At 33.5% G+C, this 26,185-nt stretch overlaps 3 pseudogenes; 2 read left to right on the forward strand and 1 right to left on the reverse strand.

The window, feature by feature from the left end:
* The first annotated feature begins 319 nt into the window (after positions 1 to 319).
* On the forward strand, positions 320 to 1,061 carry LOC125187874 (dirigent protein 21 pseudogene; annotated as a pseudogene).
* Positions 1,062 to 7,346: 6,285 nt separating this feature from the next.
* On the forward strand, positions 7,347 to 8,149 carry LOC125189377 (dirigent protein 22 pseudogene; annotated as a pseudogene).
* A 16,170-nt stretch (positions 8,150 to 24,319) lies between these two features.
* Positions 24,320 to 24,917, reverse strand: LOC125186295 (dirigent protein 4 pseudogene; annotated as a pseudogene).
* Positions 24,918 to 26,185: the final 1,268 nt, after the last annotated feature.

A 26,185-nucleotide genomic window follows, 5' to 3' on the forward strand; every position in this document is an offset into this window, starting at 1 on the left:
ATCCTTGTTATCAAATACTAGTAGTTTATAATTTTCTAACAATCAATAAGGAAAAGTATATATACAGACTAGTCAAATTGATTAATGTTGTTGCGTACCAAGATTCAAAACCAAATTCATGTTTGAATACTAAATATATTATTGAACCAAGTTAAACCAAAATTTCCGCCTAACTACTATAGTAGTACTTGAATAGTAGTAGTACCATATTTTCTAATCCAACTTGTCATCAAAAGCCAAACATTTCAAAATGAAACAGGCAACTTCTAGTTCGAAATTTCAACTCCAACTCCATATATATACACACACACACAATCATCCTTCTTCAACACTCCAATCTTCAAGAACCAAAAAAAAAAAAAGATGAAGAACCACACCACCCTTTTTCTCCTCTCAATAATCTCCTATCTCCTCATCGCCACACAAGCAAGAAAACAAATCCCCACAGCCGCCGCCGCTGCCGGAAAATCATGGGTCCGTACCATCGTCCGAGGCAGCGAGAACATAACACAGCTCCATTTCTACATCCACGACGTCCGAGCAGGTGAAAACGCCACCTTATACCGCGTGGCCAACTCCTCCATCACCGCCACCTCCCCCACCAGCTTCGGCTCGGTCAACGTCTTCGACGACCTCATCACCGCGGAGCCCGACATAAACGGCGAGCAAGTCGCCCGGGCGCAGGGCACCAGCACCTCCGCGGACCTCGTAAACCAGGCCGTCGCCATCAACATGAACTTCTACATAACGTCGGGAGAGTTCAGCGGGAGCACGGTGAGCATTGCGGGAAGGAATCCCGTGACAGAGGCGTCGCGCGAGCTGCCGGTGATTGGAGGCACTGGAGCCTTCCGATTCGCCCGGGGATATGCCGTTACGACTACTTATTTGCACGATTCGGAGGCGAATTATAGCATTCTTGAGTATACGGTTTATGTCACGTACTCAAATGTCGCACTATGGAGTGGCATGTAAAATATTTATACTTATATATATATGTTGGCATAACAAGCATTGTATTATCAATGTCTTATTAATAAGGTTTAATCCTTTGGTTTCGGTCATGTTCGATATTCTTAAGTTTGAATAAGATTACGAATTGGATTACAAAAACAATTACTACTATATAAAAAAAATACTTAGTTATATTACCACTTTGTATTATATATGTTATACACATGTATAATGTCAATCTAATAATATGCTATGTATAATTTAATCAGGAAAGACAAGACGTATGTGAGGATCGTATCTCATAGAGATTTCAAAGAAAAGAACAGATAATATTAATTAGTACTCCTTGTCCTGTTAGTGTTGGGTCATAGACTCATAGGAGTATTACTTTTTAGATAATCTCATTATAGTTGCAAACATGCACTTAATGTCTCTTTCCCCTACTAATTTATACTCTCGCCTACTACTATATCAAAACTCTAGCAGCGAATAAAGTTCTTTTCAGTGTCATTTTTATTGTAGTTAGATTTTTAGAGAAGTCCAGTAGAGATTGCAATACAACCCTGTGGCTATGGAAATTAAAATAATGAAACATACCCATCAATTTTAATTACTAGAATAATAAAATATATTTCTCGCATGATACATGTTCAATAAACCAAAAATGTAATTTGTCTTGCTAGTCGGCTAGACGAAGAGGCTGTATAAATTTTGATGGAAGTGGGTTCAGTAGGATCTGGTGGCCGATTAGATAAAATTCAACCTTGTTTGTTGGAGGAATTAAGTGAATATTTTTTTCATGTATGTTACGTATGAACTTGGCCATAGTTGCTTGATTTATTTAAGATTTAGATCCCATTAATTCTTAAGATGCCAATCACTTGATATATTTTTATCAAAAATATGTCACTGTCATATTTTTAATGTGATTTAAATGCATACAATTGGGTTTATATAATTTCTCAGTCAGCCTATATGGACATTGACAATTGTTGATATTGGTGAATTGATGTGTTTGCGTGCTAAATTTGATTCACAAATATTATACCTTTATATTAGATTACAATACATGCATATCGATCGTGTATTGATGAAAATGTTAGATATATGATTGTACGCAGATTAGTGCTTTCGAGTTGAGTTAGTTACACTTTTTATTATATTTATATTTTTTTCAACTTTCTCGATATATTCCAGCACGTCGATAATTTAATTTGAAGATCAAAAGAATCACGAAAAACAAGCTTGACAATTTCATAAATTTCATGAAATTAAATATCCTAGCTAAGAATGTCATTAAAAAATATAAACTCGATACACGAAATTATACATTTCAAAATTGTGTTTACCCTTCTAGTTCAGTACTTGGTTTGTGTCACGTGTATTTTTAAAATTCTATATTTATTGTTCTTAATTATTTTATAAATGAAGAGAAAATACCATTGTATTGAATATGAAGAGAAAATAATACTATATTGAGGCCAAAAATCTCGGGTTCAAGTCCATTGTGGCGCGTGTTTAAATTTAATTCTGTTACCCGTCGAAAAGAAGAAAAAAAAGAGAAAATACATTATTTTGGGCCAATGAGCTGTCAATTATGGCCCATCAAACAATTACAGGTCTAGGGCCCATTTATTATGACGTACCGTAAGGTATATTCCGTCAATGGGTAGGATCGGATCGGGTCCCCCACGGCTGAGTTTAGACTTGAAAAACTCCGATTATAGATATTTGGAATATTATATTTTGATCCAATTCCTATTTAAGGAAGGAATAATATTCATTAACTCCATAGAAAATATGCCGGCCATAAGCGCATAACTTCGCCAAATCAAATGGAGAGACGTCTACGGCAAAATTTAAAAAGAGTGATGTAGATTAAAAAATCTAAAATCTTAATCGTAATTTAGAGCACAATATTTATTTATTTTATGAACATAATAGGTTTATTTATTGCCCCAAAACTACAAATTACAACAAGAATACACTGATTTATTATATTTCGGGGACGTATGACGGGTGTGAGTTTATTATGACGTGGAGTAATAAATAAAGCAAATGCAACATATTATAACACGAACACTGATGAAATCACATAGTAAATTACATTGCTCTTATAAACATATTATGGATAGGGGTGCTTAAACGGTTCTCCGGTTCTCGGTTAACCGGAATCGGAACCGGAACCGACCGGTTAATTGAGGAACCGGAACCGGAAAATCCGGTTCCGGTTCCGGTACCGGTTCCAACTTTTTAAATAACACCGGTTCTGGTTCGAAACCGGAACCGACCGGTTCCTAACCGGGAACCGGATTATAATTCAATTTTATTTTTTTATAATTTAATATACTAAAAAATCTAATTTATTGAATTATTTTTGAATTAAAGTAAAATAGTTTGAAACATTGAGTGATTTTTAGATTTAAATGTTTAATTTGTGATACTTTAAATCTACAATTATTTCCCTAATCCATTTTTTATGAACTAACTACAATGAGTAGAACATCATAAGTTTGTTTTTAGTTTTCAAAAGAACTTATACAAATACAATATCATTTCATATGATATATTTATTACAAATTTATGTAACAATTCATTTAACATACGATTTTAACATATTTGTGAATAATTTATTAAGTGTTCCGGTATAAACCAAATAGTCACGACAATATCAATTAGTATTGGAAATTCCAATGAATACTATGTTTAGCCAAAAAAGGGAAAATGAAATTCAATTTTAAAACTCATTTTTTTAAAAAAAATTGCTAAAGTTTAGAACTCCTATTTTTGTATTAGTAAAAAATTGCTAACATAAACTAGTCCGACCCGACCTACTACACTTGGCATCACTCTTATCCATATATGAATATTATTGTATTGTTGGTTTGTATTTTGTGTATTTATTTTAATTTTTAGGTATTATTTGTTATAATTCTAGATGTTGGATTATTATTTTTTTAGTATTGAACTATTTAAAATTATAAATAAATTCGGATTAAAATTACACATCGGTTCCGGTTCGGAACCGAAATCGACCGGTTCCAAACCGGAACCGATCGGTTCCGGTTCCAGTTCCGGTTCTTGAATTTATGAAAATTTAAAACCGGTTAACCGGTCAACCGGTCCGGTTAGAACCGGAACCGGCCGAATAAGCAGGCCTAATTATGGATACTCCAATTAATTCAATAACTATAATTAAGGATTATGTTTTGTTTACCACTCCAATAATCTTACACATATACACGTACTCTTTGAATTATAGAATCATAGCTCGCTAATACTTAGCAAATAATTTTGAATTCCTCGGTCCGTCCTTGAAAATTTGTCACTTATAAAATAAAATTAAGTTTGTTAGTGATTTATTATAAAATTAATATATAAAAAAGATATTGGCACCTAATATCATATAACTTTCAAAAAGTTGGATTTTTCCCACAAACTTTAAAATTGACAAATAATATCACGAACTTTATCCCCAGTTTGTTATTTTCCACCAATGAAAAAATTTCAGCTATATTAATAGATTGAATAACAAATTTGAAGGGTGTGCTTCAAGAAAAACTATTCTCAAAGCTGATTGAAAATCTAGAAACTCTCGAAGTTGTTGTCGAGAAATTACGAAAAAAATTATATTATTTGCCAAAATATTTTTCATTAGCGAGGTAAAGTTTGTGATATTATTTATCAATTTCAAAGTTCATAGGAAAAACTCAACTTTTTATAAGTTACTGATGATATTAGGTGTCAAATGCCAATATCCCTGTATAAAATTAAAATTTTAATTTTATTAACTTTTTAAATCATATCCAATTCAAAGTTAATACTCCATCTGTTTCATAGTAATAGAGTCATTTTGCCATTTTGGTATGTTCTATAGTAATAGAGTCATTTCCCTTTATAGTAAAAGTCAACACATTTTTCCATACCTACTTTACTCTCTCTTACTTTTTTCTCTCTTCATCTCTCTACCCTTTTCATTTTCCACTTTATTCTCTCTTTACTTAACTCACCTAACATAATTTTTCTTAATCTTCGTGTCGAAAAGAAACGCCTCCATTACTATGGAACGGAGGGAGTATATTTAATTATTTATAGAAAAGTAAGTTAGAAAACGAATCTTGACAGTGAAATACTACTTATTTATAATGAAAATTAAATATAGAAGAAAACGGATCTTGAGAGTGTATAATATTTTTGTATCTGTCCATTTAAATTAGTAAGTGTACCGTACAGAAAAGATCAGTTTTATCACGTGAAGGATGTTTGTTTTCTTGTATGGTGAATTGGTGATACATAAAATGGCTGGTATAAACAACTTAAATTACATAATTTATCATCAATGAAAAACATATGCGGCATATTATATATCAACACAAATTATTGTGCAAGTGTTGAACTGCCGGCATTAGAATATAAAGTTTATACAGCTCATACAACTTAAATTACAGTTGTGTTTTTTTTAAATAAAAAGTAATTCATCTCTTATCAGTTATATTTGTCTTTTCATCTTTCTACTTTATTATATTATTTCATATTTTATTCTATCTTACTTTCTCTCCACTTTATACTCCCTCCAATCACCATTTAAAGAATCATTAATTTGTCATTTTGGTTTGTCCACGATTTATAAAACCATTTACTTATTTCCACTTTTAGTATGCGGACCTTACATCCCACCAACTTTTTACACTCACAGTCCAATATAAAATTATTACTTTAAATATATCCCAAATTCCACCCACTTTCTCCCTTTACTATTCTTCATAAAGTCAAACAATTTCTTAAAATCTGTACCGAATCAAAATGACTCTTTAAATGGTGGACGAGGGAGTACTATCATTTTTTCTAAAACGGATGCAGAAAATGAAATGACTCAACTAGCATAAACCGGAGTTTGTAGTTTGTGGTATTCGGAAAATCTCCCAAGGAAAACAACAAAAAAAATTTAAATACTATTTTCTTAACTTGTTTTTGTGTGATTTCGATATTTCCATTCCATGGTTGTTTGGTCAAGCTTGTTTCCAGATTTCTTCGAGATTAAATTTCGTTCTTAAATTTGATACTTAGTTTTAAAGATTTAAAAAAGAAAAGAAAAATATTTTATATCCACATTTCAGTTTTATGTTAGCTTCTTAATATTCGTCGCATTTTATTTGCTCATCGCATTCAGCCTTAACAAATTTCAGTTGCATAGTTTCTTTTTACTGAATTAAAAACTTTATTTGACTATCTAATTTTAGCTTTATTAATTTCATTTTTTATTGTAAAGAAAAGTCAGTAGGAAGTTAATGAAACATTTGTACTTTAGCGTGCAGTACGTAGCAGTTATTTTAATTGCCCCCTTGAATTATTTGTCACTTTTGTAGATAGAAAATAGGGAATTATTTTGTACTTGTCACTTTTTATTATGCAATTTTATTAGTTCACCCTAAGTCATTAAATTACTCTCACTTCCTTTGCTTTGGTCAGGTTGTTTAATTTTATCTTTCTATCTTTTCAGTTTATTTTATGTCTTGCATTACAAACGCTAGTTACCAAAACTAAGTCAATTCCTTTACCCACTAATAATCGAGCTTTACACCTTGTGTCTAACTAATAACTTTAATTTTGTAGTCATTCCCTTTTAATTTTGAACCTTAGACTCGTTTTACCTCACACTTAGTATTAGTACTTGGAAAATTATCCAGGAAGTCAAATTTTAGTCCAAAAATATGCAAGATCCAATAAACCTGGTCTATCAATCTTATGATCTTTTGAGAATAATACTCACTCCGTCCCTATGTAGTAGAGACTTTTTTTTGGTACAGAATTAAAAACTTGTCTTAAAAGTGAGTTAAGTAAATGAAGAATAAAGTAGGAATGAAAAAATGTAAATAGATGTAGCGAGAATAAAGTAAGAGAAACTAAAGTAATTAGAGGAAGAAATATGTTTGTTTTTTTACCAAAAAAGAAGAAGAAATGACTCATCTACAGAGAGACTGGAGTTAGTAACTTTTGGTTTATGGTCTATCGAGATAAAAATATGTTAAAACAAAATTTGGACACTACTCCTTGTGTCTGACCTTGTTAGGAAGTCTTTTTTTAAGTCCGGCTCAGATTTTAAGAAACATAAAGGAAAGTTGGTGAAAAAAATAATAAAATATGAGATTCATTTTTACGTAGTTTTTAATGAGTTAGTGAAATGTGTTGTCCACCTACCATTTACTAAAATAAAAGTGAACCGGGATTTCTAATCGTTGACGGACTACTATGGTAAACTAGTATTTCTAATGGTAGTCGGGGAGGGAGTATTTAATTACGTCGAAAGTGATGGTATCCTATGCCAAGGAGATCAAAATGAATCTACCAACAACTTGGAAATTTCCTCTTCGATATAATCATGCTCTATATATACACACACAATCACGCTTGTTCAACACATCCAACTCTCACTAGCTACAATCTTATTTGCAAAAGAAAACAAAGATGAAGAACCAAACCACCCTTTTCCTCCTCTCAATCATCTCCTATCTCCTCATCGCCACACACGCAAGAAACCAAATCCCCACCGGAGAATCATGGGTCCGTACCGCCGTCCGAGGCAGCGAGAGCATCGCAAAGCTCCATTTCTACGTCCACGACGTCCGAGCCGGCGTTGACGCCACCTTATACCGCGTGGCCAACGCCTCCATCACCGACACCTCCCCCACCAGCTTCGGCCTGGTCAACGTCTTCGACGACCTCGCCACGGCGGATCCAGACATCACCGCCCCGCAAATCGCCCGGGTGCAGGGCACCACCGCCTCCTCGGGGCTCGAAATCCAGGCCGTGACCATCAACATGAACTTCTACATAACGTCGGGAGAGTTCAGCGGGAGCACGGTGACCATTGCCGGAAGGAATCCGGTGAGAGAGGCGTCGCGCGAGCTGTCTATTATCGGAGGCACCGGCGTCTTCCGATCCGCCCGGGGACATGCCATTACGACTACTTATTTGCACGATCCGGAGGCGAACTATAGCATTCTCGAGTACACGCTTTATGTAACCTACACCAACGAGTCACTCTGGATTGATATGTGATGACTCAATATCGATACCAATTGATCAAACATTTTAGGGTTGTATCCTCTGGCTTCATGCTGTTTTGTTATGTTTCATTAATAAGGTTTGATCATGTTTGGATTTATATGTTTTAATAAAATTGGTTCCTTTGATTTTACTCACTTGTCATCATGCATAGTTAATAGTTTACGAATTACTAAAACACAAGGCGACATTATGAAAAGTAAAATAAAAATAAAAATTGGATGATCACTGCATTCAGATTTTATTACACAATAATATAAACAATTATGACTGAATTATCTTAATAAACAAATTATACATCATATATGGAGTATGTTTTACGTCTGACTTCGTTTTGGGTATAATATATGATGCCATCTAATAATAGGGTCTGTATAATTTATTTAGAAAATATTTATTTCTGCATGATTCATTTTCATGCAATAAATGGTGGCAGTGGTTAACTTTTCAGGGCCTCGTCAGTTTAATATTTGAATGAAACAGCCATTTGATATTAATTCGAATCCAAATAGCAAATTATTACCTCCGTCCCCCAAATTTTGACACACTTTGATCCGGCACGGGTTTTAAGAAATATAATGGAAAGTGAGTTGAAAAAGTTGGTGGGATGTGGGTCCTACTTTTAAAGTATTAGATTTATAATAAAATATGAGTGGGAATGAGTTAGTGGAATATGAGATCCACTACAAAAAATGGTAAAAAGTGAAATGTGTCAAATTTTCAGGGACGGACTAAAATAGTAAACTGTGTCAAAATTTGGGGGACGGAGGTAGTAACTTTTCCGTTTGTGACATTTTGTCGTTCTTGGAATGTAGACCCTAATTTTATATATTGGTTTTATAATACTTGTGAATAGAATGAGTTAGTGGAATGTATGGTTCATTTACTAAAGTAGTACTCCCTTAGTCCCACAAAAGATGTCACACTTTCATTTTTAGTTTGTCTCAGAAAAGATGTCACATTTTCTTTTTTGGAAAAAGTTTCTCTCACATGAATATAAAAATTATATTTTCTCTCTCCATTTAACATACAAACCAAAAACTTCCTAAAATCCCGTGCCGTCCCACAAGTGTGACATCTTTTGTAGGACGGAGAGAGTAGTAAAAATGAAATGAGACATTTATGAAGGCCATCTAAATAAGGAAATATGAAACATTTAATGGGGACAGAGACAATAATTTTCGTTACATTTTTTTTATTACGCTCACATTAATTCTATGTTTACACGTCACTGAAATTTTATTTTCATATCATCTAACTTCTTAATGAAAGTAAATACATTTTAATGCAAAATTATACTCACTCTGAGAAAAAAATAGTCTCATTTTCTAAAATGAAAAGTTTATTTTTTATACTTCATCCACTTTTTTCTTTTCTCTCATACTTTGTCCACTTTTTCTCTTATCTCTCTTACTTTACATACTTTTTTTCATTGTCTCCTACTTTACCAATTATTCATTAAGATTCGTGTCATCAACAAGTGAGACTATTTTTTGCGGACAGAGAGAGTATAATTCTACCCTTATGTGTTAATTAATTAAATGCATATTTATTACTCCTATTATTAATGTATAATTACATTAACAAACTATTACTCATGTGAAAAAAATAAGAATAAAGAATAATAGAAAAAACAAGAAAGAAGAAAAAAAGTACTTAGAAAATTAACGGAAACTAAAATCACAAAAATTATACCCAATAAATGATTGAATATTGTTTCACGTACGTATTCTCTAATTTGTGCATGTTTATGAATATAATTAATGGACAAAAATATCTTTAGGTGAAATTTTGAAAAAAAAAGATAAAAATATCATAAAAATGTACTACTCCCTAAATAATTTCAAATGTGATTATTCTATACGCCTATGATTTTGTCCATAATTTATCCATACTATTAAATTCATTAAAGACAGCAGGTATGCAAATGGATGATAATCAATTGTTTTGGAAATTGGACATAAGAAAGCTTTCACAAGGGCATATGTGGAAATCTACAAATAAATTGAGGATATGGCTAAATTTTAAAACATTTCCGTGGGTTAAAAATGACGATCCAAACATAATACTCCCCCCGTCCACGAATAATAGTCTCGTTCACTTTTTTACACTTATTTTGTAAAAATGATAATAAATAGGTTAAGTGGAGAAATGATAAAGTAAGATAGAGAATAATGTAGACAAGAATCTTATTTACATTATTCTCTATCTTACTTTATCATTTCTCCACTTTAATTATTTATAATCATTTTCATAAAACAAGTGCAAAAAAGTGAACGAGGCTCTTATTCATTGACGGAAGGAGTAATAAACAACTGTAAATGACTAACATCTTGAAAACATTTATACAAGAAAAGGTCATTCCAAAACTTTATCGGCTTGGCTCCTCATGATACCATTGCATCAAAACCAAACACGCCCTAATGTAGGAGTAACAATTTATTTGTAAGAATAAAGAATTCTAAACCCACCACCAACCAAACACGCCCTAATGTAGGAGTAACAATTTATTTGTAAGAATAAAGAATTCTAAACCCACCACCAGCCTTCCCCTTAGAAAAATGCACCAACCATCTTTTAATTAAAACCAGTACACATCTATATACACATTGGACTTCGTTATTTTGATCACATTTCTCAATATGAACGTTTGGATTTATGCGTGCGTGTGTATATCTGTTGACCATTAACCATCCTTACACATGGCACTTTAATAGGAATTGAATAAAGAATTCTAAACCCACCACCAGCCTTCCCCTTAGAAAAATGCACCAACCATCTCTTAATTAAAACCAGTACACATCTATATACACATCGGACTTCGGTATTTTGATCACATTTCTCAATATGAACGTTTTGGATTTATGCGTGCGTGTGTATATCTGTTGACCATTAACATCCTCACTAGGGGTGGGTATTCGGTCGGTTCGGTTAATAACTGAATCGACATATCGGTTAACCAACTCCAAAATTCCATAAAAAAATTAATCGGAATGATCCGATCTTCAGTTCAGTTACTTAATTAATCGACCGGGTCTAACCGATCGATCATCGATTATAACTGAACTAACCGAATTGGTTTATAGTTCCTTACACATGGCACTTTAATAGGAATTGATGTATATCAACTGCAGCAGGAATTATATATTTTCTACATTATAGTTTGTCATGTGGTCATGAACTACGTTCTGACATACTCCCTCCGTCCATAAACAATAGATCTATTGTTGTTCAGTACGAGTTTTAATGTAGAATTGGTAAAGTAAGAGAGATGAGGAGAAAAAGTAGGTAAAGTAAGAGAGATAGGGAGAAAAAGTGAGTAAAGTATGAGAGAGGGAAGAAAAAGTGGGAAAAGTATGAGAGATAAACTTTCCATTTTTAGAAAGTGATCTATTTTTTGTGGACGTCCCAAAATGACAAACGTGATCTCTTTTTTGTAGACGGAGGGAGTATTTATTATTATTAATGTTTTTATTTATGTCTTCTAATTTTAATTGGAACACCACCAATAAAAAGGATACTATATAAAATAATGGTAGTATAATTAGACATTTAAATTAGCATCCTTATTAGCATTAAAAATGTTCTTATCCGATCTTTTTGTTGCATTGTGTAGTTTTTTTAGTAGCGTGAAAAAGGGAGTTATTCTTAGGGATGTCAATTGGGCTAACCCGCTCGGGTTCGGGCCAATCCACTCGAGTTGTCGGACTATTTGGGTGCAGGTTATTCGGGCTGTGAATTTTTCGGGCTATAAATTTTCAATCCTAACCCTAAATCTTCGGGTTTCGAGCTAACCCACGGGCTATTCGGGTCAATGGTAATCTTATATGTTATTTTCTATCCAATCCAATATTCTAAATTATTATAAAACAGATTGTCGCAAATAGTAAAGTATTATCAAAGTGATCAAGAGAAAGAAAACAATAGCAATTGAAAATTGAAACAAAATAGATAAACATATAGTTTAATTAATAGCACACATGAATCTGACTACCGTTAACTAGAAATAATGCATTTCATTATAACCATAACTTTCAATTTGAGTGAGAAGACATAATTACCATATATTCTTCATATCAATGTTGTATTTAATATTGATATTACCAAATATACTTCATATAAGTATATAATCGAAAATTTTAATTATATTTTTATATTAAATCCTCGACCCGTGGGCTAATCCGCAACCCATCTGGGTCAGCCCGCATAACCCACCGACCCGAACGGGTTAGCTCGTGTAGTCCGCTTCTGAATATGGATTGCGATTTTTCGGCCCTAACCCTATGATTTTATCGGGTAATTCGGGTCGATCTTTGTGTTTCGGGCTAGATTGACATCCCTAGTTATTCTTAATAAATGTAGGTAACTCAGATATTTAATTGGAAAGATTTGATCTAAACTATCTTTGTCGTTGTATATATAGTCTATTTATGTTGACTTGATTCCACATCCATCGCCTTATTCCATACTCCCTTGATCCCTTTGTGTGACTCTGTCCAAAATCTATCATTTAGATCTGCCATGAATTTTATAAAATGTATGAATAGAAAGTGAATTAAAAAAATTAATGGGATGTGCATTTTCTCAATTTTAATTAAGTTGAGGCAAAAATTTTAGGCACGAAAATTAAGAAATTATATTAAAAATAAGAGACAGAGATAAAGTAAGTGAAATAAAGAGGGAGTAAAGTAAGTGATGAAATAAAGTAAGAGTGCTTGGATATTTTATTTTTTGTTAAAAAAGAAAATGACTTAACTTAGTTGGGACATGTAAAAATAGAATACAACTTTGCTTAGTTGCGACAAATGAGGTATTAGTTTTATTATATAATGTGTGTGAGAGTGACTTAGTGGAATATGAGGTTCACTACCGGAAATTGTAAAAGTGAAAACAAGTGAATTTTTTTTGGGGAGGGACGAATATAGAAATAGGTGACAAATTTTTAGTGACAAGCGGAGTCTATTGGAAATCATAAATTTGATCTTCTCTACGATAGTAATGATAAACAACCAAATTTTGTACAACCAAAATAAGGTTATATTAAAATAATAAATATAGTAAGTGGACAAGTTAAAAAGACTTATTAGCCTTTAACCACATTTATTATTTTTATATTTGAATTTCCTTTCTATTGTTTTTAAAATTTGAATTAAACTATGCACTAATTACATTTGTGGTTCCAAAAAATAAAAAAAATTATACACAAATCATAAATATATGACCACAATATTATGCACTTTCCATGTACTATATATGCATCCATATATTTTAATTAAATGCATAAATAAATCTCTTTTTTTTTCAAATAAACTAGTTTTTAGTTGTATAAAATTTGGTCACATAGATTTATTGATAGACATATACCACTAACCTTTTCTCATACTCTTTTTTTAACATTTCTTAAAATATGTATCGGAAAGAAATGTGACTTCTATTCGTGGACAAAGGGAGTATGACTTTCCATACAGGAGACTGGTAGGTTGCAATATAACCATGTGAATAAAATTAATGAAACATACACATTGCTTTTTGATTATAGAATAATAAAATGTGTCTATAAAATATTATGTTCAATAAATCTAGAGTACAATTAGTCTTACTAGTCGGCTAGCTAGATGAAGATTGAAGAGGATGTTGGTGGACGAAATTAAAGTACTAATAAACATTGTTTGTTTGAGGAATTAATTTAAACTTTTTGCTTGTATGCACCTGACCACAGGCTTGATTTATTTAAGTCTCGTTGGAGATAGATACCAATCAATTGATATACTACTATATTTTATCAAAATATTGAACGATGTCTTATAGATACATGCGAATCGTGTATTATAAAAATGTTAGATATATGAACAACTATACCTAGACCGTTGGATTTATAGGATTACTGATTGTCGTAAATGAACATTACTCATCGTCTACTCATATAAATAAAGATGCGGATGATCTATGAGAACAAATAGTCAATAAAAATATCAAAATAAAGTTGATGCAGATCATGTGTATAAATTAATAACTCTAATAATAAAGATTGTGAGTTTGAACAAGATAAAATTTTACTATATTATTCTCAATTATATATATTCAATCACGTTTTCATAAGTATCATTAAATTCAAGACTAAAAAAAAAAAACACAAAAACCAAGACAGACAATTTCAAATTATTTATGAAATTATACTGTAAACATTAGGCCGTGCACGCAATTATCTATTTCAAAACCGTGTGTACTATTCTATTTCAACAGTACTTAGTTTGTGTCACATATATTTTTAAAATTCTTTAAAAAAAATTGTATTTTGATAACGTATGTATACATGGCAACATTACAATTATTGAAGTGAGAAGGAAGAAAAAATACCATTAATTATACTATTAGGCCTATGAGATGGCAAATTAACAAGGCCCCATCCAGTAAGTACACTGGTCTAGGCCCATTAACAATGACGCATGATTAATTCGCAATTTGTCGGGAGAAGTTCAATTCCTAACAAAAATCATAAGCCTACAAAAAAAAAAAAACATTTGTTTGATATACGAAAGAAGACGGTAGTGCTCAAGTTGAGCTAGCCTTATACGGTTATGCAAGCGCCATTCGGATTTATGCGAAAGCCTTATCTAGGTCTATGGACAAGATAACAGAAGACATCATAATAGCTTGTATTATTTGAAAAAGACTTATTTTACTATTTTAAATTATACCTTAAAATTTGATCAATTCTAAATAAGAAAAAATTCCGCTTTACTAAGTTGGATCTCATTTTTAATAACAATACTTAAATCACTTTCTTAATTCACAAATTTATGTATTAAAAGACAATGCCATTATCATCTTGCCTTTTCGACTCCGTTAAATAATAGTGTTGGTGGTCTTTCCTTTGTTCACAGATGGCTTCAATAGCAGCGCACCCCTCGGCCTTTACGCCAGCCTCAGCTCTTTTAGTGGTGGCGGCCCTTTGGCCACCTTTCTCAACGGGATCCACGCCTCCTTTTCGTGGCTGCTTTCTTCAATCATAATACTTTTCAAAATTGGAAAAAATAACTACGAAAGATGAAAATTTCACAATAATCTCTTATGTCTCATTTTCGGTGTAATATGTGATTATGTACCAATTTTAACTACATGCATCACCTTAAAGAGGTGAGATACCATAGTATAACAACACTTTCATTTTTTTTTATAAAATCGGTTGCCACATCATCGTATAATTCATCGTGAATAAGGTGGATGAAATCATGACAAATTTATCTCATTTTGTGATTTATTTTCATATTTGAAAAGTGTGGGACCGACCACATGAATTTGATTAGTGATTTATTTGGCAATACGCTCATTAAACAATATATATGCAAATGTTTAGATAGCTTTTTATAAAAATATATATTCCCTTCGTCCTACTCTAAGTGGCACATTTTTAATTTAGCACGGATTGTATGCAGTATAGTTTTATGAGTAAAATAGAGATAATAAAGTAAAAGAGAGAAAAAATAGAAAGAGTGATGTTTCTATAATTAGAAATGTGTCATTTAAAGTGAGACATTCCAAAAAGAAAAATGTGTCACCTAGAATGGGACAGAGGAAGGGGTAGTATATAGTAGTACTATATTTTTGGGTACAACTTTCGGTTTAAGTGCATAAATATATAATCTAATCTTAATATAATATATAGGGTCTGTCCGTTTTTAAAAATCAGACGGAACACGTGCCCGTTCGCAGCCGAATCGGCCGATCTGTCCTATTTTTAAAACATTAGATGTAATTAAGTTTGGATAAATTAATAGTAACAATTATATTCTCTAATGTTTAAATAGAAATGGCTAGTTGGAAGTAATTTACTTTTCTATATCAACATAGAGTACTTTCTTCTTCTGTTTTTTATTGAATTTTCAATATTAGACCTTAAAAACTCCGACAGTGAATCTCGGGACAAATTTGGAATTTTTGGGTCCAATTATTCCTATTTAAGAATGAAATAATCCTCATTAATTAATGCCATGGAGAATATGCCGGCCATGCGATCGACTTCGTCAACAGAAAAAGGAGATACTTTCTATGGGTAAATGATAAACAGAGAGAATATATATGTGTATTTGCATAGGTTATGACTGTTTGATATACTAGCATATTTAAATCCAAAAATGTTATGACAAATAGGGCAATTGTGAATCGAGAAACAAAAGAGCGTAAATAGACACAGAATTTACGTGGTTCACCAACGTTGTGTTGGCTACGTCCACAGGCAAAAACGGAGAACAAATTGTATTATGACTGCAGTTTTCAGATACATATTATGTGCTCTACTCCCATATATATAGGCACACATTAGACAGATTGGGCCTAGGAAACATAATCCTATCCCAATTAGGAAACCTAATCCTATACAAATTCAAGGCATACTAACAAATCTCCATCTTGACTTGAATTTTCCCTTGCAGACGCATCATCATAACACCAGACGAACAAACTTCTCCATTCTTGCCTCAGATTTGCTCTCCACGGGCAACTAACAGCTCATGACATTAAGCAAGTCCAAACAATGTTGAAACTTGCTCTGCGGGACTGACTTGGTGAACATATCAGCAGGATTATCAGCAGTACCTACTTTCTTCACCTCAATTCTCTTCTCATCTCTTAGAAAATGATACTCTCACATCAATATGCTTAGTCCTTTCATGATGGACTTGATCCTTGGCTAAACAAATAGCGCTCTGACTGTCACAGAACACAACAGCTTGATCTTGATGTAAACCAAGATCACCAACTAGCCCTTGCAACCATATTCCCTCTTTAGCAGCTTCTGTCAATGCCATATACTCTGCTTCAGTGCCATATACTCTGCTTCAGTAGTAGACAAAGTAACTGCAGCCTGCAAAGTTGCTTTCCAACTAACAACAGAACTACTAAGAGTGAAAACATAACCGGTCATAGATCTCCTACTATCGACATCTCCAGCGTAGTCAGAATCAGAATAACCAGTAACTAAACAGTGAGTATCACCTCCATAAATGAGACCAACATCAGACGTACCTCTCAAGTAACGAAAGATCCTCTTCACAGCCTGCCAGTGCTCCTTTCCAGGATTTCCCATGAACCTGCTAACAATGCTGACAGCATGCACTATATCTGGCCTAGTACAGAAAATGGCGTACATCAAACTCCCTACTGCATTAGAGTACGGGACTCGAGACATGTACTCCTCCTCAACTTCGGATTTTGGTGCAAGATCAGATGATAAATGAATGTTTGTGGCACTTGGAGTATCAATAGCCTTAGATGCAGACATGCCAAATCTTGACAAAATCTTCTCAATGTAGCTCTTCTGTGACAGAGAAAGCTTCTTCTTTTCTCTATCTCTAGAAATCTCCATGCCCAGAATTTTCTTCGCAACACTCAAATCCTTCGTATCAAACTCAACACTAAACTGAGCTTTCAACTTCTGTACTTCAGACTTCGACTTCGCAGCTATGAGCATATCATCCACATATAGAACAAGATAGACCATAGAACCATCATCAGCTATGTTGTGATAGACACAACAATCATACGGTCTCCTGCTGAATCCCAGCTTGATCATGTAACTGTCAAACCTCTTATACCACTGCCTCAGAGACTGCTTTAGTCCATACAAGGACTTCTTCAACTTGCACACATAATCCCCCTTGCCCGGAACCACAAATCCCTCTGGCTGAGTCATGTAGATATCCTCCTCAAGCAATCCGTGTAGGAAAGCCGTCTTCACATCTAGTTGCTCAAGCTCCAAATCATAATGTGCAACTATCGCAAGTAACACTCTGATGGAAGTATGTCTGACCACTGGTGAGAATATCTCATTATAGTCAACCCCCTCCTTTTGCGTGAACCCTCTTGCAACTAGACGAGCCTTGTATCTAATGCCCTCATCTGGTGTAGTGCCTTCCTTCTTCTTGAAAATCCATTTGCAAGTAACAATCTTTCTCCCCTTAGGCCGTGGAACCAATTCCCAAGTCAGGTTCTTCAAAAGTGATTCTATCTCTTCTTGCATTGCAGCGAGCCACTTGGCACGCTCACTACCTGAAATAGCTTCCTTGTAGGTAGGTGGTTCATCTGCCGAAGGCTCATCTTCAACCTCATTGGCAACCTGCAATGTATATGCCATCATATCCTCAAAACCATACCTCAACGGAGGCTTCACATTTGTCCTCCTAGCTCTGTCAATAGCAATGCTTCTCTGACGAGCTTGTGGATGAACATCCGAACTAGAAGTATCGGCGGCTTCAGCAGTAGTGTGTTGATCTTCTCCACCTTGGAGTTGTGATTCACTCACATCGTGAGTGACTTACAGCTCCACCTGTTCATCAACACCATCCAAATCCTCTGTAGCAATAGACTTCACAGTAGAGTTAAGCATAGAATTTTCATCAAATACCACATTCCGACTGAGAATAATTCTACCCTCTGAAGATGACCAAATTCTGTACCCCTTAACTCCATCTCCATAACCAACAAATACTCCCTTCTTAGCTCTTGGCTCCAATTTACCTTCACTCACATGATAGTAAACAGTACTCCCAAAAACTCTCAACATAGAGTAATCTGCAGGTGAATCAGACCATACCTCGTACGGTGTCTTGCAGTCAATGCCAGTGTGAGGTCCACGGTTGATCAGATAACAAGCCGTGTTTACTGCCTCTGCCCAAAACTTCCTAGTCAAACCGGCTTGGAAGAGCATGCATCTTGCTCTCTCCAACAACGTCTGATTCATGCGTTCTGCCACACCATTCTGTTGTGGTGTATGTCTAACGGTGTGATGGCGAACGATCCCTTCACTCCTACAAAACTCATCGAACTCAGACGAACAAAATTCCAGACCGTTATCTGTTCTCAATCGCTTGATCTTCTTCCCAGTCTGGTTTTCAATTAGAGTCTTCCACTCTTTGAACTTCTTGAATGCCTCACCTTTATGCTTCATCATAAACACCCAAGTCATTCTCGAGTAGTCATCAATCATCGACACAAAATACTTGTGTCCTCCAATAGACTCAACACGTGAGGGAACCCAACAATCCATATGAATGTAGTCAAGTGTCCCATTCGTTCGATGAACACCTTTCTTTGGAAACTTGCTGCGATGAAGCTTCCCCAACACACAGTGTTCGCAGAAATCAAGTTTCTGCACCTTATGGCCCAAAAGAAAATCACGATTCAACATGATTCTCATGCCACGTTCTTCCATATGACCGAGCCTCATATGCCACAGCTTGGTCATATCCTTGGTTGCAACCTCGGATGATGCAATATCAGCAGAATTTGCTACGATGGAACCTCTCAGAACATACAAGGTACCCCGTTTCAAAGCTGTCAGAACCACCTTCGAACCTTTCAAAATACGCATTACTCCACCTTCACCTTTGAAACTGAACCCCTTACTATCAAATGTACTCAGGGATATCAGATTCTTCGTCATCTGTGGAACATGCCTAACATCGTTCAAGGTGCAGAAGACCCCATCATGAGTCCTAATCCTGATTGAGCCGATGCCAACCACCTTGCAGACAACACTGTTGGTCATGGTAACATTGCCTCCATCTATCTGCTCATAAGTGTTGAAATACTCCCTGTGAGGACAGAGATGATATGACGCTCCAGAATCCAAAATCCACACATCATTACAGTGTGGTTGTTCATCCGCAACCAAGGCCAATTCTTCTTCCGAATTTGTGTCATCAGCTTCTGCCACAGTCGCAGAACCGTTAGCATCTTCCTTCTTGCTCAATTTCTTCTTTATCCTTGGACAATCAGCCTTCCAATGCCCTGGTGGTTCTTTACAATATCTGCAGATGTCATCTGGCTTAGGGCCTTTAGGACCTTTTGAACCTTTTGAGTTCTGCTTCTTCTGTCCGAATTTCTTCTGTCCTTTACCCGTAACAGATAATCCCGATGGCAGATCTTCTGTGGCTGAACTCGTTGCCTGTTGACGATCCTCTCTGATGTGGAGAGCAGATGGAACATCCTCCAACAAAAGAGTTTCCTTTCCAGTCATAAAAGACTCAACAAAATTTTCGTAAGATTCAGGCAGAGACACAAGCAAAATTAAAGCAGCATCCTCGTCTTCTACTTTAACTTCAACATTACGCAAATCTAGCAAAATTTTATTCAAATTTTCCAGATGATCCCGAAGGGGCGTACCTTCCTGCATGCGTAACGGAAACAAACGTTGCTTCAAGAGCAACTTGTTGGTTAGAGACTTCGTCATGTATAGACTCTCCAACTTCGCCCAAAGAGCAGCAGCCGTCTCCTGATCCGCAACTTCGATGATAACATCGTCAGACAGGCTCAATATGATGGTCGAGTGGGCCTTTTCGTCTAGGGTTGTCCACTCCTTATCATCCTCCGTAGCCTTCTTTGTTTTGAGCGGCTCCCACAAACCCTGCTGCTTCAGCAGAGATCGCATCTTGATCTGCCATAAACCAAAACTATTTCTCCCGGTGAATTTGTCAACCTTCACGTTCAGCGCAGACATCTCGATTTACCGGACAAAACCCTCGCAGCGGAATTCAAAACCCTAGTTCGAAAACCAAGGCTCTAGATACCAGTTTGTTATGACAAATAGGACAATTGTGAATCGAGAAACAAAAGAACGTAAATAGACACAGAATTTACGTGGTTCACCAACGTTGTGTTGGCTACGTCCACGGGCAAAAACGGAGACCAAATTGTATTATGACTGCAGTTTTCAGATACAGATTATGTGCTCTACTCCCATATATATAGGTACACATTAGACAGATTGGGCCTAGGAAACATAATCCTATCCCAATTAGGAAACCTAATCCTATACAAATTCAAGGCATACTAACAAAAAAAATAGTCATAAATAAATTTGTGGACGATACAAATTTTAATGAGAAATTGATAAATTAAAAGAGATGGAGAAAAAATAGGTAAAATAGAAAAGATACGAAGAAATCGTGGATAAAATATGATAGGAAAGACAAAAAGTATATGAGAAATTTTCCATTTTTTAACTATTTTTGTTGGATATTCAAAAATAACAAAATTGGACTATTTTTCATATACAGAATAAATATAATTTATTGTAACAATAATGTTTTGGCCTCATTATGTCTAAGACATAATGAGGTTAAAGTAGTCATTTTAGATTGTTTTATATTTTTATTTAAATAAATGTTTTGTACATATATCATACTAACCTTGTGCATATAAAAACATTTATTTATATTTAAGAATTACTTACTTAGGAAAGTTACGTGCATTTATATGGATGACATGATTTAAGCAAATATTCTCTCTAATCATCTCACCATAATCTCCAATCTCTCTAACTAATATAGGCTGCATCATATATTGGATTTAATTTTATACTCCACTATTTTGTTTAGGAAGAAGTCCACAATCTCACCATTTTTTTCTAGTTCCAAAATTCCACTTGATTTAATTCTACTAACATGAGTCACGAAGACTTGGAAATACATGCCATAAATTTTTTGAATTATTCATTCTAACTTCAATCACGATTTTTTTTTAAAATTTAATCTAATATAATGAATTTAAACTTTATTTTAAATAATATATTATACAATTAACCTTTTTAAATTCTAACTTATAGGTACTTAATAGATTTGATACTCAATCTTAATTATATTATTACAAAACATTATTGAATCTAGAATTTATAATTATAAAATTAATAAATCAATTTAATTGCTTGAGTTCTTATAGCATCAAATAAAGATTCGAAATTTATACATGTTTTATTTTATTAATGGACAAAATGTTAGGGAGCAACAATTTAAATTTGTATACTAGAATTAAATTGTTACATGGTGTCAAAATAATGTGTTTTAGAATTTTAGAATTTAGAATTTTAGAATTTATTATAGAAAAAAAAAGTTGATGTGGGTGACTATTACTATTTCGTTGAACAATGACACTAAGAAATTAAGTATGTATATGCATGCAATCATTTTTATGATTCAGAATTTTAGTAATTATTTAATACTAATAAAATAATTTGACGCAAATGACTATTATCCTTTCATTAGATGATACAAGTAGAAATTAACTATATAACATATGTATACTACTGGAGTACTATTTTACAATTTAGAATTTTAAACTTTATTATACAAAAAGATAAAAGTTGATGTGGGTGACTATTACTATTTCGTTGAACAATGCCACTAAGAAATTAAGTATGTATATGCATGCAATCATTTTTATGATTCAGAATTTTAGTAATTATTTAATACTAACAAAATAATTTGACGCAATTGACTATTATCCTTTCATTAGATGATACAAGTAGAAATTAACTATATAGCATATGTATACTACTGGAGTACTATTTTCCAATTTAGAATTTTAAACTTTATTATACAAAAAGATAAAAGTTGATGTGAGTGACTATTACTATTTCGTTGAAAAATGACTCTAAGAAATTAAGTATGTATATGATGCAATCATTTTTATGATTCAGAATTTTAGTAATTATTTAATACTAATAAAATAATTTGACGCAGATGACTATTATCCTTTCATTAGATGATACAAGTAGAAATTAAATATATAACATATGCATACTAACTGTTACTATTTCGTTGGATGAAAACAATTAAAAATTAAACATATTTATGTACGTATATACTTTTTACAATCTAGAACTTTAATTACTATTGTTTAATAATAAAATAATTGGATGTGAATGAATATTTTTGTTTTGTTGGAGGATAATATTAGGAAATTAAGTATTCCTATATGACTATCAGATGATTGAATTCAAATGTTTTTATATAATGCAAATTTTGTAGAAAGTCAATTTATGATATGGAGTATCCTTACTAAATTATTGGCTAGCGCTTAGAATCAGAAAATAATGATAATTGCAAAATTAGTGCATTGATTTGAAATGTTCAAATGTTTACAATTAGGCCTGTCAAATTGGATACCTGCGGATACCCGATCCGAAATTTTCGGGTACCCGATCCCAAAATTTCAAAAATCCAATACCCGATACCCGACCCGAATTTGATTTCGGGTACCCGGATACCCGACTCGGGTATCCAGTCCCGAAAAATCGGGTATCCAGTCCCAATTGTGATTTTGAATTTATTTTATTTTATTTTTGAAAATTAACTACAAACTTTTAGAATTTATTTAATATTATTTTAATTCAAATTTAATACAAAGTTGAAGTACTAGTATTCAAGTAAAAATAACTACAAACTTTTAGAAATACAAAATTCTTATAGTAGCTCGAATTTAAGAGAAAATAACTACAAATTTTTAGAAATACAAAATTCTTGTAGTAGTTCGAATTTAAAAGAAAATAACTAAAAACATTGAAAAATACAAAATTCATAAGTTATAACCATATTAACATCTTTTATCCATCCACAATAAGTCAATAACCGTCAAAATTCATAAGTTCAAACATTCATCCTTTATAAATACACAATTCAATAATTCATAAGAATCAAGATCTAACAATAATATCATCAAAAATTCAAAATATCACAAGTCAATGAAATTAAAATATAATTAAAAAAATTAAATTACATATCTTATATGCTAACTATTAAGTATTAATTAAATTATAGTTAAGAAATTAAATTATATTTAATTATAATAAAAATATAATTTATTAATTTTAGAAAATAAATCGGATAAATCGGGTAATTCGGGTATACCCGATCGGATATCGGGTAACCCGATACCCGATAATCCAAAATTCTCACTACCCGATCCCGATCCGATATCCGAAAAATCGGATTTCGGGTATCCAATTATCCGACTTTTTCGGGTTTGGATATCGGGTATTCAATACCCGATATCCATTTTGACAGGCCTATTTACAATAATAGTGAATTAATTTGACAAGTGCATTAGTTTGAAAATAAAGATATATTAGTCCATATTATAATTTGGCTTATATCAAATTGACATAGGGATATTATGTCTTAAAGACATTATATCTCTGAATCATCACTCTTATTGTAATTCATCCAAAAAATTTGTTTCTCTCACTCTGACCAGATATATGTTGGAGTACCAAAAAATATTCCAACCATATATACTCTCTATGTAAATAAGCAAAATTATGTCCACTCGCATACTCAGCGAGTGGGAATCACGTCAGCTCATCATTGGACACGGAGGATGGCTGGCGTGTTTAGATTGTTGTAATGTCCTCAAATCCGGATTAGAGTATTAATTATGAATCCATATTAATTTATAGTTCTTCTTTTATTCTCCAAAACAAAGCGCACAAATAAAATTAATGTGAAAACAAAGCGCACAAAATCCAATAAACCCTAACCCATCAAGCTAAGGATGAACAACTTCAACGTTATATTCAAGAAGCGCATAAGTAAAATTCACAAAATGAGTGGTAACAAAAACCGTCCCCTCCGCCCTCCTAAACAGCCCTCTGCCGCCGACCACCGCCATCTCACGGCGCCTCTCCGCCACCGGATTCCTCGAAAACACGCTCAGCGAGCTCCCGTTGAACTTTCCCGCTGTGAAACCGAGATCAACGTACAAGACCAACGCCACGTCATCGCCCCGGCTCGAGGACAGATACATACCTCGAGCGTTTCCGACGGCCCTCGACGTCAGCTCCGGCCCCTCCGTCAGAGGATCGTCGATAGCGAACAGGGCTCCGAACGGTATAGGATTGTTTGCATCTCGCTGACCTGCGATTTGAACCGCGGTCGGGTCCGGTCCGCCTAGGTTGTCATGAAAGAAAAACCGGAGATGCGTTTTCTTCAGCTGAACCGGCGTGTACGTTGTGCTTTTGGTGTAGTACGCTGAGTGAGTTGGTGAGGTTGAAATGGTGAGTACCAAAATATAGGAAAAGAGGTAGTAGAAGGTTTTGATCTCCATTTTCAGAATTACAGTATTTGTTACCCAAGAAGTCTGCAATTTATAATCTTGTTTTTTTTCTTTTTTCTTTTTGTTTAATTTTACTTAGCTTGTAGTAGCATAAACTGGTCAACTTTTTGGCCATTGACATATTCAACCGATGATAAACCAAATTGAATGTTGTAGATTAATTAAACAAATTTTGTCTGTACTAGTTTTGATTCCACTGGCAAGCGGCAATTGAGCTGGTAGTTTCTGTCTTGCCGGATTTGCTTCTTTTTTTTCAGTAATTTTAAACAATGAATAGTAAGTGAGAGAAACCAAATTTCGATTCGAAAATGTGGAACACAACAGTCAATAAATAAGATGATAGGATATAGTAATAGGATTTGATTATTTAGAATAAACTAATTAATTATGATTAAAATACAAAAAAATAAATGGATATAACTTTTACAATTATACAAAAATGTAGTTCAAAATTCAGTCAAATAGAACCATCAATAATAATAATACTAATAATAATTCAACTAATAATAATACTCCCTCCGTCCACGAAAATTCGTCCCGGTTTGACCGGGCACGGATTTTAATAAAATGTAATGGAAAGTGAGTTGAAAAAGTTAGTGGATTGTGGGTCCTATTTTTAAAATATTAGTTTTATAATAAAATGTGAGTAGAAATTAGTTAGTGGAATATGGGGTCCACTACCAAAAATGGTAAAAGTGAAATGAGACAAATTTTAAGGGACGGACGGAAATGGAAAACTGGGACAAATTTTCGTGGACAGAGGGAGTAATAATTTTGGTAAGATTATCCATGGCGAATCTAATCATGCAAATGAAAAATTTAAGTAAACTAAATTGATTTATCAATGATCATGCATTATTCACTAAAAAATTAAGAACATTTGATGATGAAGCGCGACTTAGTTTGTAAAACACTTCTTCTTCATTTAATAGGTCAAGGGTTTGAATTATCATGGGATAAATAGGAAATCATTGTTGATTCTCTTTTAAAAGAAAAATATAGAGATACGAATTTGTGTTTCTAAATATATTATCAACACTGCAAAAACGTCCTCATTTTAGTGTCATTTAAAAAAAAGGGTAAATAGTCATTTAAATCACCAAGTTTGGTCAAAATCTAGTCTATTCCACAAAGTTTGAAATTCGCTAATTAAATCACGAAGTTTCAATTTTTCTAGTTTATCCCGTGGGTCAAATTTTAAGTGGAATCTTTGCATCTCTACATTAAAATCCATCTTGAAATTTCAATCCAACTTTAAGATCAAGCTCCTTATGATTACACT

Source organism: Salvia hispanica, chromosome 5, assembly GCF_029641045.1.
Source record: "Salvia hispanica isolate PSC_SH4W2 chromosome 5, Shi_PSC_v1, whole genome shotgun sequence".
Classification (NCBI taxonomy): domain Eukaryota; kingdom Viridiplantae; phylum Streptophyta; class Magnoliopsida; order Lamiales; family Lamiaceae; genus Salvia; species Salvia hispanica.